Raw genomic sequence first — 14,636 nt, forward strand, 5'->3', positions numbered from 1 at the left:
TACAATAGAGACATATTAGACACATAAATGCGTCTATCAGGGGCCGGCAAGCAAGGGCGTGGCCACACTTCCACTGCACCGTGGCGGGTTTAATGCGACCTGATTGGTCGAGGGAAATAGGTACAGTTAGGCATGGAGCATGGCCAATGCAAAGTGGCGCCGGTTTGGCCTAAGGCATGGCCACGCCTCCCTTTGTTGTCGCGGCTCCCTGTTTCCGATTCTGGGCAAGGTTTTGCACCTACTGATCCATGGAGGATTAATTACCTAGTTTTCCTAGGCTTATTTTCGATAAGCAAGGTTTGGTACACTGCGCAAGGCGCAAAAGTAATTGGTTGAATTCTATGTGTTGACACAGAGTTCTTTAAGTTCATTGCCAGATAACAACATGCTTTCTGATTGAATACCTTATGCAAAGACCTTATCCTTGATATTTGGAAATTCGTGCTACTCTGCTGCGAGTGAACACAAATTTTCATGCCATATCAACATTAAGGGCTCGGCCGGGGGAACATAGCATAGAAAACATTCAAATAAACTTATATTAGGTGAATATAGGCAAGGCGCCGAAATTTACATAACATCTGGGATGGTTGCTACATGCGCCAGTCTGGATAAATTTCATGTAAATATATTGAACGGCTCAATAAATATGCCATTGAAGAGGTTAACACTCATGGCTCCGTTTCTTTACAGAGTGACGTCACGTCAGATGCAAGGTTTTACAATTTAACCATAATCTAAAAACCACCAGCAACAATAATAAATCACTAATTTATAGTTAAACTATAATAAATCACTTGGTGTTATACAAGGTGACCCTCTCGGTACCCTTTTGTTTGCTCTGACACTTCATCCGCTTGTGGAGTCTATTTCCTCTCGTTGTAAGATTGATTTGCACGCCTGGTACCTTGATGATGGAACTATCATCGGCAATACACTTGAGGTGCCCAAATATTTGAGCATTATAGAATCTGAAGGGCCGAGTAGGGGTCTACATCTTAATATTAAGAAAACTTAAGTCTTTTGGCCCTCAATTGATCCACGAAGAGGTGATGAAGGCGTATTCCATATTGATATTGGCAGGCCCAGTAACGGCGTTAAACTTTTAGGGGGACCTGTGAAAAGGCGAGGGTACCCAAATATACCTCAAGCTAAAAATTTTCCTACCTATAAGTCCTTTCTCCGAAAGTGATTGTCTATGGACTGAGTCGAGACAATACAACTGATCGATTCACACTTCGTGTGATCGTCTATGGATACGAGATCGAGACAATACAACAACGAAGTATGTTACTTGATAAAAAGGTTCGGACTTAACCAAACACAATAGGATTCACTTATCAAGTAAATAGGAATTAACGTTTGTGTAATTTACTTTAATTATAATAAAACAATTATAATACGAAAATATAAAGTAAATGACACAGCAATATTTTGTTAACGAGGAAACTGCAAATGCAGAAAAACCCCGGGACCTTGTCCAAAATTGGATACTCTCAGAATTAAGCCGCTACACAAAATTACACCTAACTTCATATAGTTGAGACCAAGCAACTAAACCTATAGTTCACCTAGTTCCCTCTGTACTCCCACGCCTCCAACTTATAAATAAGTCACGTACTTGGAACAATTCCTTTGGTTCGTATTCCAAACAGTAAAGGAACAACAAATCTGTTTGGTATCAAATCTCTTCAACCAAGTGATATGAGTCGGACAAAGGCTCTTCTGTTTATCTTAACATAAATCACTCGTCCAGAAAGGGCTGTAAATGATGTTTTTAAATGGAAGATTATTTACGTGATTAAGGTATTACGAATAAATACCATCATATAACCTGAAAATAATGGGGTCCACCATTTAACGTAAAAAAGTTGTCATTCTAAAACGTGGTAATTTAGTAGGTGTGTGATTTAATGATAGAATATTAAATTACAAAATAAATCCTTCATATACTTTAGTCTCTATACGCCCATCATTATTATTTTATCATGTGCCAAAATGGTTAGCCACCCGCTTAGCAAAATGCATCTGAAATGGTTAGCATGGTTACCTACCAGCGTACTTGCCGTACGTCTTTCATACAGATACATATTGGTTCAGATCTAACGAACCCCCAAATCGAAAGAAAACCCAAAACCCAAAAGAGCTGAGTTAAAAAGAAAAGTATCATTTGTTTAAATAAAAAAAAGGCCCAAAAAGAAGAGCCCCAAAACTCGATAATAATAATACTAAACCTATCTTTCTCTCCCAGTCACAGTTCCTTCATCTTAAACTCATCGGAAGAAGGCGAGGGAGGTAATCGAGTAAGTTTCAATTCCTTCCTCATCTTTAATCTTTAAATTGGAATTGATATTCAGTTTGTCTCTCGATGTCGATCTCGTTTCTGTAAGATTTTATTCTCTTTTAATGGTGTTGTTAGGCATTACATTATTACTAAGAAGAAGACGACTTCACGAATATTTTAAATGTTAATAACCCTAGCTAATACTGATTAGAGTATCAGTCAATTTCAGAAATTATTCGGGTTTTTACTTCGATTCATCAGTTTCTAGTGGCAAGATCCATTTCCATTTAGATTGTTAGGGAAGATCCATCTCAATTTTATTTGTTAGGGTATATACTTTGATTACTCAAATTGGGTTTCAGTCAGTTTTCGGAAATTATGAGGGTTTCAAGTTAACCGAGTTAATCTTTTGGCTTGCAGGCTCCAACACATGTGGGTGATTAATGAGGTATGTGCTTTACTTGATCATTATCAGCCTGGAGTTTATGAAACTTGATGATGGTGATGGTACACAGTAGTGTTAGAGTTTGAGTTGAGATTGTAGTGTGTTGTTGAAAATTGTACTTCAGATATGGTTTTGTAAGATTATTTCTCCTTCTTTCTGATAGCTATCACTTGTAGTACTATGAAAGTTGAAGTTGGTGGAGGTATTGATTCTACAACCATTATCCTTATATGTATGTTGCTGATGGTTTGATGACGCTGATGATAGTTAGACATCATTTCTTTTATGGTGATAATGATCAGTTGAGTTTGAATACTAGCTTCCTACAAAACCCCTGAGTTTTGGTCTCCTTCTGTCGTAGTTGATGTAGGCATTGCATGTTTTGTTGCTGCTAGTTGTGTGCATATTTTTTAGAGTGAGATTGGGGAAAAAAAGAAAAGCAGAGGTGCAAAATTTATAAGCTTTTGTTTGTATTTTACTCTATGGAAGATTTTCAGGGACGACTTCCTAGTACACATACTTAAAAAGCAAGTAGATGGGCTTTAATTTTCATTCAAGATAGGCTTGTATCTTCTTAATTGTATGGTTTACTATTATTTTATGGGACTTTTAAGATTTTTTGTTGGTTATACTCTTCCATCCCAGTGCCAAGGATATGATGGACCTTTGAAATGGTTTGTTTGGCGATTCTGTGAGTCGAACAAAACATAATGTCTTATTTGATTTTTATTTTATTTAAATACAACTTAATTAAGTTAGTTTGATTTGCTTAGTTGAGATAGATAATCTAATTCACCAGTAACGTAGAAATGTTATTGTCTATCTTTAATACCTACTTATTGCCATGTTAGTCTATCCTTTAATACCTTCTCATTGCCATGTTATTCATAGGTTTATTGATCTGGCCTTGCTTTATATTTGTTGTTTATGTTTTAGTCCAGATCTGAATTGCACCTAAAGGATCCTTGCTAATTGAGCCTTTTTTGGTTTCAACAATTTCAGCTAGATGGCCAAACTTCCTCTGCCCATGTTATGTTTTCTTCTCGGGCTCGGTTCAACTTCACTGGTCTTCGTGGACCCTTTCTCAAAATAGTGCTACATCAAAGTGGTTTACAACAAGTAATGGTTGTTGGATGTTGATGCAATCATAACTTAGGAAGGTGTTCCAATTGTCAACCAATTTACTGTTGTTGCATGGGAGGTCAATGGCTTCAGGTAGCTGCTAAGACAAGTATAACTGCTGGTGTCCCACCATCACTGAATCCTCCTCCTTGGACAAGGTTTGTGCCTTAGGAAGTGTATTTATTAGTGCTTGAGAAGAAATTAGTTCATCCTCCACTATATAAGGTTTGTAATTCTTTAGTTCAAGCTGTATGCATGTACTTTGATCCCCTGTTTCAGCCTATGCTTCTGTAGCCACTATATCTTTAATAGAAAGTATGTTGTTTTACTTTAACTCTGCAGTCTTCTAAGCTGCAAGTCAAATGCGCTAGCAGAAAGCAGAGGCAAATCATGATTTCAACAACTTAAATTGAAGATGCGCGACTTCCAGGTATATATGCATCATGAATATACACATTGTTTCTGATGATTAAGTAGTGCCATTCTTAGGTCTTGCTAGGGTTAAATTCATTCCTCCAGTCTTCTTGCATAACTCAATGAGTAGTTTTGATTTAATTTATATTTCATCTGTGCAATACGATGATTTTAATCATTTCGTCTATGTAATTGATTCACATAAAGAAATATTTAAAAATAGCTTGGAATCTTGTTCTACAGGATATTGGGATCCCTATACCTTCGTATAGCTATTGTTGTTTGAATGAACTTCAGTAATTGAGCAGCTGCAAGTGTTTATATTGATTTTATAAAGGGAAAACCAGAATGCGATGATGAAACTATGGCAAATGCGATACAGATGGAGTACTTGGAGATAATTTAGTAGGTGGCCAGAAACTGTGATAAATCATACTAGAATCTACCTAATTGGACTGGCAGGATTAGGTGATAATTTTAATAAATTGAATTCCGTATTAATGTTTTGGATGTTTATCCTTTTTTGTGTATATGAGTTTGTGATGTTAATGTGAACCTGAATCCATATTTGAAATAAAATTAAGGTATATTAACTTTCAAATGAATTTGCATTTTAGATTTTTTTTCTTCTCCAGATATAGATGACTAAGATAAATTGATCTAGTTTCAGTTCCTTAGCTGAATTAGAACCAAAATCCCAATTTAGCTGAATACGGGGTCGTGCTGGAAAAGAAATCTGAGAAAATTGCGGACATTTAGTTTATTATAATAAATAGTTTTTTTTTTTGAAATTAATATTAATTTAAAATTATTTTTTTAAAAAAAACATTTTTTATGACATACATCCACTATTATTGTATATTACATACAACAACCGTAATACTTAATAACACATTCTGTATTTGATTATAAGGCACAAATTTCATTCGTCATACTTAGTAACGAGTTTTGATTTTAAGCTTGTTGTTACGAAGGATTAGTTTGCTAGAAATGCAAACTTCAAGTATTTATAAACAAGGAAGTTTGGACACCAAGGAATTTCCAAAACCGAAAATATTCTCAAGATATTCGTTAAAGCACAAATTCGGTTTCCATAATTCCTGGAAATGCTCTGTCCAAAAATAATGATCGAAATCTCTCAGAAAATCTCTAATTAGTAAATGCACATTACTAATTCTTATTTTCCAAAAATAAAATTAATTACCTTAATTAAAAAATTCTTAACTTATTTATGTTTCAATCCTGGGATTCTCTTCCCTTAGCTATTAAGGAATAACTTTGAACAATTAAAGAAATAAACATTCACAGCACATGTTCAAAGTATGTCGATATCCTTACTTTGTAAGTTCTCTTTCACACTTACAACCTTGAAACCGATTTTCCACACTTCCAAACAAGTTTAGAATTGGTTCATCTGACTTTCAAGAACTATGCGATTGATCAAATAACATTCAATCACAATCATGGGTTTAACGGCTCCATGTGAGTACTATTCATAGTCACACTAGCTTTCTAAAATTCGGTTGACTAGGTACTAGGATCGGTTCCCCACATATATATGGTATCTAACTTATATGTGGTGCACATTTCCATAGGATCGGTTCCCCTTTTCCTAAAAATGTGTTGCACATGTTCATAGGATCGGTTCCCCTTTCTGCTAAAAACCTTGTTGCACCTCATACAAGGATCGGTTCCCTTTGTGATGTAGTGCACCTCTTACTAGGATCGGTTCCCCTTTCCCACATTTGGTCAGACATAAAATCACAAACCCGATCATACCATCTCAGGTGATTACCTAAGATCGGTTTCACTAATAAAAGTCATACCAATACATAACTCAGGCCTTTGTGAATAGTTCCACCAAGAACACAAACAAGTAGTGAACGGTTATACTCAATCACACATATTGGTTGTTCATAAGATATGCAATGAATAGCAAAACCAATAACACCTAGCGATTTCCTTTTCGGTTGACAAACAAGTTTATGAACTTACTTCCTTAAAACATTCCCTAGGATGAAATCCTCACCTCATACCCATACATAATCACAATAGCATTCAAATGATTATGGCGATGTCTTATCTATAAAGTTTAATGGTTAAGCAATAAACCTCGTATTGTATTCCTTAATACTATGTCTACCTAGAGTTCAAATATGCTTCGCAGTTTTGTTTTCAATATGACTTTAAAGATACGTTAGAGAATGAAACAGTTCAAGTCAAATATCACTAACCTCAATTGGAAGGATGATTGTTGTCGTTGCAAGATTTAAACAACGTTAAATAACTAAGGTTTATATACTGAGAAATCAGTAAGAGCAGTAAAAGGATAGAAAAAGGACTCCATCACTTTATATAACCTTAGTTAGAGGAATAGAGAAAAAAAATTGTCAAGCCATTTTTTCAAGGAAAAAATTTAAAAACAAATTAGCCCAGGTACAAAAAAAATCAAACCATTACTTGCCCCATTTCAAGCTATATACAAATGGGGTAGAGTCAAGCTTGTCACCAAGAGGCTAAAAATGCAGAGTGGTCCTCATGCAATTTTTCCGGTTGATATTTGTGAAACGTACCAGAGGTTTAATCATAGTAATGATGATACTCATGGTTAATGGAATTTAAATCCTTTTTCTTATGACCAAGGAATGATGTTTTCCGACAAGTAGTACTTACACCGAACTCACGGGAGACCTTTTTATCAATTTCTCTTGAGTTGGTAGTAAGTTTAGTTCGCACATCATGAGTACATGATTTGAAAGGTTCAGAACTTTTATCAGAAAGATTCTTTTCCTCAATCGAATTAAGTTTTTTTTAGGAAATTAAAACCGCTTTCAATGGCTTTAAATAGATCTTTGTCATTTGATCCATCATGATAGTATTCCTCAAAAAGATTAAGAGTTAATTTAGTGATATTCCATATCTTTGACCTTTGACCACGTTTTCTCGACCGATTTTTCTTAGAAGAACTTTTAATTTTTCCTTTAGACTGTTCCACATCATCTAAGTTTTCCAAAGTCTTAGATGGAACAAGATTATCTTGAAAGACCAAAGGTCTTGTGGATAATAGGATCTGAAAAGTCTTCAAGAAATTCTGGCGTGCGTTACAGATGCCTAGAGAAAGTTTCCCAAATAGATTTCCCATAGGGAAAAACTTTCCGGATCAGTCAAACACAAACTTATTAGGTTTATAGTGTTTTCCTACTCTGATACCAATTGAAAATGCGGGGGTCTAACAACCTCATCCAATATTTCACTTAGCAATCTGTATGGACTAACTCCAATATACTTTCAAGAGAATCAACTACACAGTCAGACTCAATCTTAAGAAAAGTATATCAAATAGTTATATTTCAATTTCTCAATTAAATCTGCAATCAAACAAATAGGGATTTGCGAGCCCGAAGAGAAATAACTTGAACGGTACCAAAGACCAATGTTCAAGGATCAATCAATTTCAATCAACAACCAAAGGTTCGATTTACCAATTGATCGGTTCAATGCACAACATGTGAAATTTCAATTATAGAACAAAATAATAATGCGGAAAATAAATAACACAAACACCAAAAGTTTTGTTAACGACGAAACCACAAATGCAGAAAAACCTCGGGACCTAGTCCAAAATTGAACACCACACTGTATTAAGCCACTACAGACACTAGCCTACTCTAAGTTAACTTCAGACCGGAATGTAGTTGAGCCCTAACCAATCTCACACTGATCAAGGTACAGTTGTGTTCCTTACGCCTCTAGAACCACGCCGGATTCTGCGCACTTGATTCCCATAGCTTATCTCACCCACAACTAAGAGTTGCTACGACCCAAAGTCGAAGACTTGATAAACAAATTTGTATCACACAGAAAAGTATATTGAATGGATAAATCTGTCTCCCATATATAAACCTACGAGTTTTGTTCCGTCTTTTGATAAATCAAGGTGAACAGGATCCAATTGATAAACCGGACTTATATTGCGGAATCACAAACGATAACGAAACCAGATATTGCGGAATCACAAACGATGAGACGAAGATGTTTGTGACTACTTTTCAATCTTGCCTATCGGAGAATAAATCTCGAGAAAATTTTAAAGAAGATAGTACTCAATCACAATAGAAAACAACAAGATCAAAACATGCAACTACATAGAAATAGTTGGGTCTGGCTTCACAATCCCAATGAAGTCTTTAAGTCTTTAACCTACAGGGTTTTGGGAAAAGCCTAAGGTTAAGAATCGACTCTAGTCGCACCTAATATCACACAGGAGGTGTCGGGATTAGGTTTACCAGTTGCTAGAGTTCTCCTTTATATAGTCTCCAAACCAGGGTTTGCAATTAATGTTACCTTGGTAACAAAGCATTCAATATTCACCGTTAGATGAAAACTTGATTAGATTCAAGATAATATCTTTCAACCATTAGATCGAAGTTAGATTGTTGTACACAAATGAAATGTACCATCATTTAGATAAAGGTAACCGTACCTAAAGGTGTACACTTAGTTGGTTCAACAATAGTTAACCAATGGTTAACCATATGATCACTTTCATATCAACCTTATTCATCTTTATCACAACTAGTTCAAATGACTCAAATGAAACTAGTTAGAGAGTTGTTCAATTGCTAAAATATTACAGAAGTATATAGACACAATTGAAGCAAAATCGATTTTGATTCACTCGAATCACCTCATGTACATCATAGCCACGGTTTGCAAAAGATTGGATTCCTTAATATATAAATTTATTAGTTCATGAACATCCAATTTTAGAACATAACCTACTTAAGTATGCAAACGGGTACGCATACCTAAGTAGTCGGACTGAGTTTGGTTTCTCCAGTACGTATACGGGTACGCATACCATTACACTTCCAAACTCCAGCAAAAATTCACGGACTTGAACTTCCGCCAATACGCGTACGGGTACGCATACTTTGTTCCCGGACTTCCAACAACCAACCAGTACGCGTACGGGTACGCATACCATGGTTCTCGGTTTTGGACTTTACACAAATGTGAATAAACACTATGTTTATATCCAATCATGGTTACATGTTCTAAACTCTCATTTCAATCATTGAAACATTCCTAGAGGACGACAACAGTTGTTTCACTAACTATTAACATCAAAGAGATTTTTAAGTTATTGAAATAATCAATACAAAACATTCCAGGTCTACATCAAATGAGTGTCTCATACAAATAATGTAAGATGTTACCAGAAAATTTTCACATGATCATCTTTTGAATTTCGTCAAGAATAAAAGATGAACTTTTGGTTAAGCGAAATCTTACCAACACATATTTCGAGAAATAGATAAGCGAGATAAACTCGGTTGGAAATATCAAATGTGTATAATTGAAGTCTATATAGTAATACGACTTTTGTCTCAAATAGGAGATAGAGTAGATAGACTTTTGAGTGATAGTGATAGACACATTTATGTGTCTATATTAGTCTCAATTCTATGTAATATTAGTACTCGATTTTGTTTATTTTGATATTTTATATCTTTGTAGATGTTGTTCGAGAAATAAGTATTTGCAACAAAAATAACGAAATATGGCTGGCCTGGTACCTTCATATATCAGCAGTGTTAAATCGCTTCACTGCCTGCACATAAAAGTGGAAACAAAGAACTGTCTTTGTTTGTTCAAGAAGGTGAAGCCCACTAGTGGGTGAATACTTTGTGGACGATACATCCATTTATCCATCACATGTCTGTGCGGCTGTATGGCAGAGATGGTTTGCCGGTGGAGGACGATGTTGAGGACTGAATACGGCAGCGACAAGCCATGATAACTGGTGGCTGAACTTGGACTGAAATTTGGTCGAAATGGAGGTTGACTGTGATGAGAATATCGGGTATAGATTGAATTATGAATGAACAATTGCTGCTGCTGTTTAGGTTATGAGATAACGGAAGTTGGTTGGTCAGACGGAGATGAAATGGCTTGTTCAGAGATGTGGTTGGACACGAACTGCAACAACAATGTCAAAGGAGTGGGTCTGTGGTTAGTTCATGGAGAGAGGGAGATGATTTGTCTGAGATGGAAGCGAAACAAGGAGCTGAGTTGCAGCTGTGGTGGTGATCGATCAGCAGCGAAGCTGGGTTTGCAGTTTGAGTGTGAACTGAAGTTCAGGAAGAGAAGGTCCGTAATGGCTGGAGTTCTAGGGGTTCTCGACATGAAATTGAAGGCCGGAATGGTGGCATTGTTTGATATGGATGATTTGGTTTTGCGGAGAATCGAAATGGAGGTGTTGTTATTAATGTTGCTGCCATTGGATGGCTGTAAACGACGGGTTTGATAAGAATTTGAAGGCTCCGAAGCTAAGAACATAGAGAGTAAGTGGAGGTGTATCGATTGCCCACAGTGGGATGTATTCGAAAGCATTTGGATACGGGGTTTATCAACTGCTCAATGGTCCGAAGATAGAAGATGGTGTTGTTCCGAGTTTGTGCTTATTTCGGCGAAGCAGTTACTGTCGAATGGAGATGTGAATGAAGACTAATTCTAAGTGGTACTGTGGTTCATACTGCCAAGAGTTTGAACTTGAATTGTGGAGTCTATGGCTTGGTTCGAGTGAAGTTAATACATATGCAAGGAATTACTCAAGCTCTGTTGCTGCCGTGATATGATGATGGTGATTGGAGTTCGTTGTCAAGCTGTGACTGGTGGACGATAAATGAATAGGTGAACTGATGATGCTCGGAGATTCGTGATGAGTCTGCAGCAACGAATACTTGTTGGTGCCGGTTTGCTGTGGTTTGATCGACAGAGATCTTGAAAATTGGAAGCAACAGGCTGGCATATGTAAAGAAGATCAGACGTACAAAAGATGGAGTTGGAGATGTGAACGGACATAATGGAACTGGTGAGGTGTAGCCGATTTTGGAAAGAAGGTAGATTTGAAGTCCGCTGGAGTATTGGGCTGGGCCTTGGCAGATGTCGCTAGGTATGGATGAAACTTATTCGTAGCATCATTATATATCAACTGAAAAGAAAAAAAGAAGGGAAGAAAATAAAACGGACATGAGGAGGCGCGGCTACAGGTAGTTGAAGAGAGCCGCTGAGGAGATTAGGGTTTGAGGCTTATTTTCTCCATTTTGATTAGCTAGGATTTTATATTCATATTTGTTTATGGTTTTTAAGAAAGCCATGCCTAGCTAATTCCATGTTAGGGTTTAGGTAGAACCCAATTTTATTATGAAAACTATACATTTATATGCTTAATAATGAATTGAATAATTAGTAATTTATCTTCACAAGAGCTTGGTATCTAATTGTTTATGTGATTTTGTTGATTATTTATGCTTTTCAATTGATATTTCGTACTTTGGTTAAATCCCTTGACGTGATATGCTTTAGGATTGATGAATAATGCTTTAGAATCACTACCCGTGAAGCGAAGATAATTACAACGGAGAAACAGTATTTGAAAAAGCATGAAATATATTTTTAACGATTAGTAGAGCTTGCATAATTAATTGGTGGAAACCGAAAATCCTAACCACCCATTTCCATTTTATTCATTGTTAGACTTGTTATTATTTCATTTTGTTCCGAATTTCTGAAAACTCTTTAAAACATCATCTTGTTAATTAATTATTCTTGGTATTAGTTGGTAGAGTGTTTCACACTCCCTGTGGGAACGAACCGCATTTGCTATCTATATTACAATTGACCTGTGCGCTTGCGGATAAACTAGGTTTCATTTAATCATTTATTTTGGTTATATAAAATCTACATCAAGTTTTTGGCGCCGCTGCCGGGGAGTGGTTGTATAGTACTCTCTAATTGATATCAATTTTCTTGTACATAATTGTTTTATTTTATTTTTATTTTTGTATATAATTTATTTTGTTTTTCTTTAGATTTTCTTTTTTTAGTTCCTTTTTACGCAGTTTATTTGATTTTTTTTAGGTACCTTAGAAAGTGCTGCGGGTGAAAAGAAAGTATGGATTCACAAAGCTTTTGCAAGATCCAATTGGAAGATCCACTAGAGGTTTGCTTAACTCATTTTGGGTATGATTTTGATGATGATAGTGTTATTTGTGAAGTCAATGCCTTATTAGACTCCACACCACTGCTAGACACTAATAAATGGAAGCCCATAATAGAATCTCTAGTATTGGCCGAGTCTCGACTAGTTTCATCAGCCGAGAAAGGTCCGACCTTGACCTTTAAACCATTGTCTGACCTATCAAGTTATGGTTTTTCTCATCTTGATAATATTCATAATGAAACCGTTGTAGATGATAGTGGGTCTATGAGTCATGATATTATTGCTCTATTGAGCCCTTGTTCCACGACTGAACTTTCAGCCGTGGAAGTTATTTCCGCTGATTTGGAACCTGATTTAGAGCGTGCCTCGCGAATAGAAACTGTCAAACAATCTGAACTTATTTCTTACGGGAGTGATTTACTTATCCTGTCCATGCATGACTTGAATATTACTTACGTATTTCTATTGGGAATGAACTTACGCATCCATTTGGAGCTTTATAGTGTTTGCAGGTTCATATTTTCAGCCGACCGGACTAGTTGGGATGATCCTCAACTTTTCAGACTCTATATATATGATTGGGTGTCTACTTTTGGGTACCATCCCCACCTTGTTTGAGGACATTCTACTGACAGCAAGAAAAAAAATACATTTTACTTCTTGGGAGGTATCCCATGCTCATGCAACACGGTAATATCTTTCCTTAACTCTTTTGCTTCAAATGGTAACAGTTTCTCCTTGTTCATGCTTTTAATTTTATCTTTAGAACATTGAGGACAATGTTAGATTTAAGTTTGGGGGTATGGGAGAAACTTTTTAGTTGCATTATAAATAAACTCCAGAACCTAGAAATTTATGCCTATTAAGGTTTGCACTAACCAATCTAAGTGGATGGAAGCATGTTGGTTTTAGGAGTTGAGGAACCAATCTGACTAGATGGAAACATCTAAAGAGTCTATTCATAAAAGCACAGAGCTCAGGTGTTAGAAATAACATGATAGTTTCACCATATCTCGTTGAGTCCTTTTCACTTCTGTTTTTTTTTTTCATTTTAAACTATGTTTCTCTAAGTGATTAGGTGGGGCTCACGATTCAAGTTGTTACCATTGCTAGGGTGAAATAGAGTGATTGAGATACCCATGAAAAAAAAAGTTATGAAAAAAAAGTTATGAAAAAAAAGTTATGAAAAAAAAGAAAAAAAAGAGAAAAAAAAAAAAAAAAAAATGTTATGAAAAAAATTGAGACCAGACATTAGACCAAACGGAATAAAATTCAATAAAGTCGACCACTGGTACCCTTGTATATGCCAGCTGTGTTGACCTAGAGTTAGGACTATTGACCACTGGTTCCCTTGTATATGCCAGTATGTTGATATTAGTCAGACTAGTATCTCAATCCATTAGGATAGGTTCATTTTGGCGGAGGCCTTCAGACAGATATGGGAAACGCCGTTCACTTAGTAAACATCAAAACCATATATGTTTTTCTATATCCATCTTCTTGATCTATCCATGTGATTAGTTTTGACTCCGAATATGATGTCCATAGTGCAACTATCTGAGTAGAGCTCTGTCACTTTATATGAATTTTAGTATGCTTGAGTGCAAACTCGTGTACACAATTGGAATTTCGCATCAGGGTACTTCTTCCTGTAGTCAATATGTATGCCAACCAAGGAGATTCTTTAGTGCCTTCCAAGGTTCTGCGTAGATAGCTAAGGTCTGGAGTAAAGATTTTGTGGGTATATCTCTGGTAAGCCCTCCCGAGACTAAACTCGGCCACTAGGGCACCTAGGGGTTTAAAGGCTTATTGCATACGCTAAATGCAATCGACGATGCCTGCGACAGTGAGTTAGGATTTTATTTTCTAAATTCGATTTGCTCCGGACTAGCAAGTAATAAGTTTGTGGGTATTGATAGACGCATTATGTGTCTATATTAGTCTCAATTCTCTGTAAATTAGTACTCGATTTTGTTTATTTTGATATTTTATATCTTTGTAGGTGTTGTTGGAGAAATAAGTATTTACGACGAAAATAACGAAATATGGCTGGCCTGGTACCTTCATATATCAGCAGCGTTAAATCGCTTCACTCCTGCACATGAAAGGGAAACAAAGAACTGTCTTTGTTTGTTAAGGTGAAGCCCACTAGTGGGTGAATACTTTGTGGACGATGCATCCATTTATCCATCACATGTCTGTGCGGCTGTATGGCAGAGATGGTTTGCCGGTGGAGGACGATGCTGAGGACTGAATACGGCAGCGACAAGCCATGATAACTGGTGGCTGAACTTGGACTGAAATTTGGTCGAAATGGAGGTTGACTGTGATGAGAATATCGGGTATAGATTGAATTGTGAATG

At 36.3% G+C, this 14,636-nt stretch overlaps 1 long non-coding RNA gene across 2 annotated transcripts; it reads left to right on the top strand.

The window, feature by feature from the left end:
- Positions 1-2,228: 2,228 nt before the first annotated feature.
- On the top strand, positions 2,229-4,859 carry LOC113353429. Of its 2 annotated transcripts, none has more exons than XR_003361281.1 (5): positions 2,229-2,303; positions 2,705-2,732; positions 3,732-4,076; positions 4,194-4,281; positions 4,509-4,859. It is a non-coding gene; the product is annotated as an uncharacterized LOC113353429 (long non-coding RNA). The 2 variants fall into 2 exon arrangements; XR_003361282.1 differs by having other exon boundaries at positions 3,732-4,009.
- The last annotated feature ends 9,777 nt before the right edge of the window (positions 4,860-14,636 follow it).

The sequence above is a fragment of the Papaver somniferum genome, chromosome 2 (genome assembly GCF_003573695.1).
Source record: "Papaver somniferum cultivar HN1 chromosome 2, ASM357369v1, whole genome shotgun sequence".
Classification (NCBI taxonomy): Eukaryota; Viridiplantae; Streptophyta; class Magnoliopsida; order Ranunculales; family Papaveraceae; genus Papaver; species Papaver somniferum.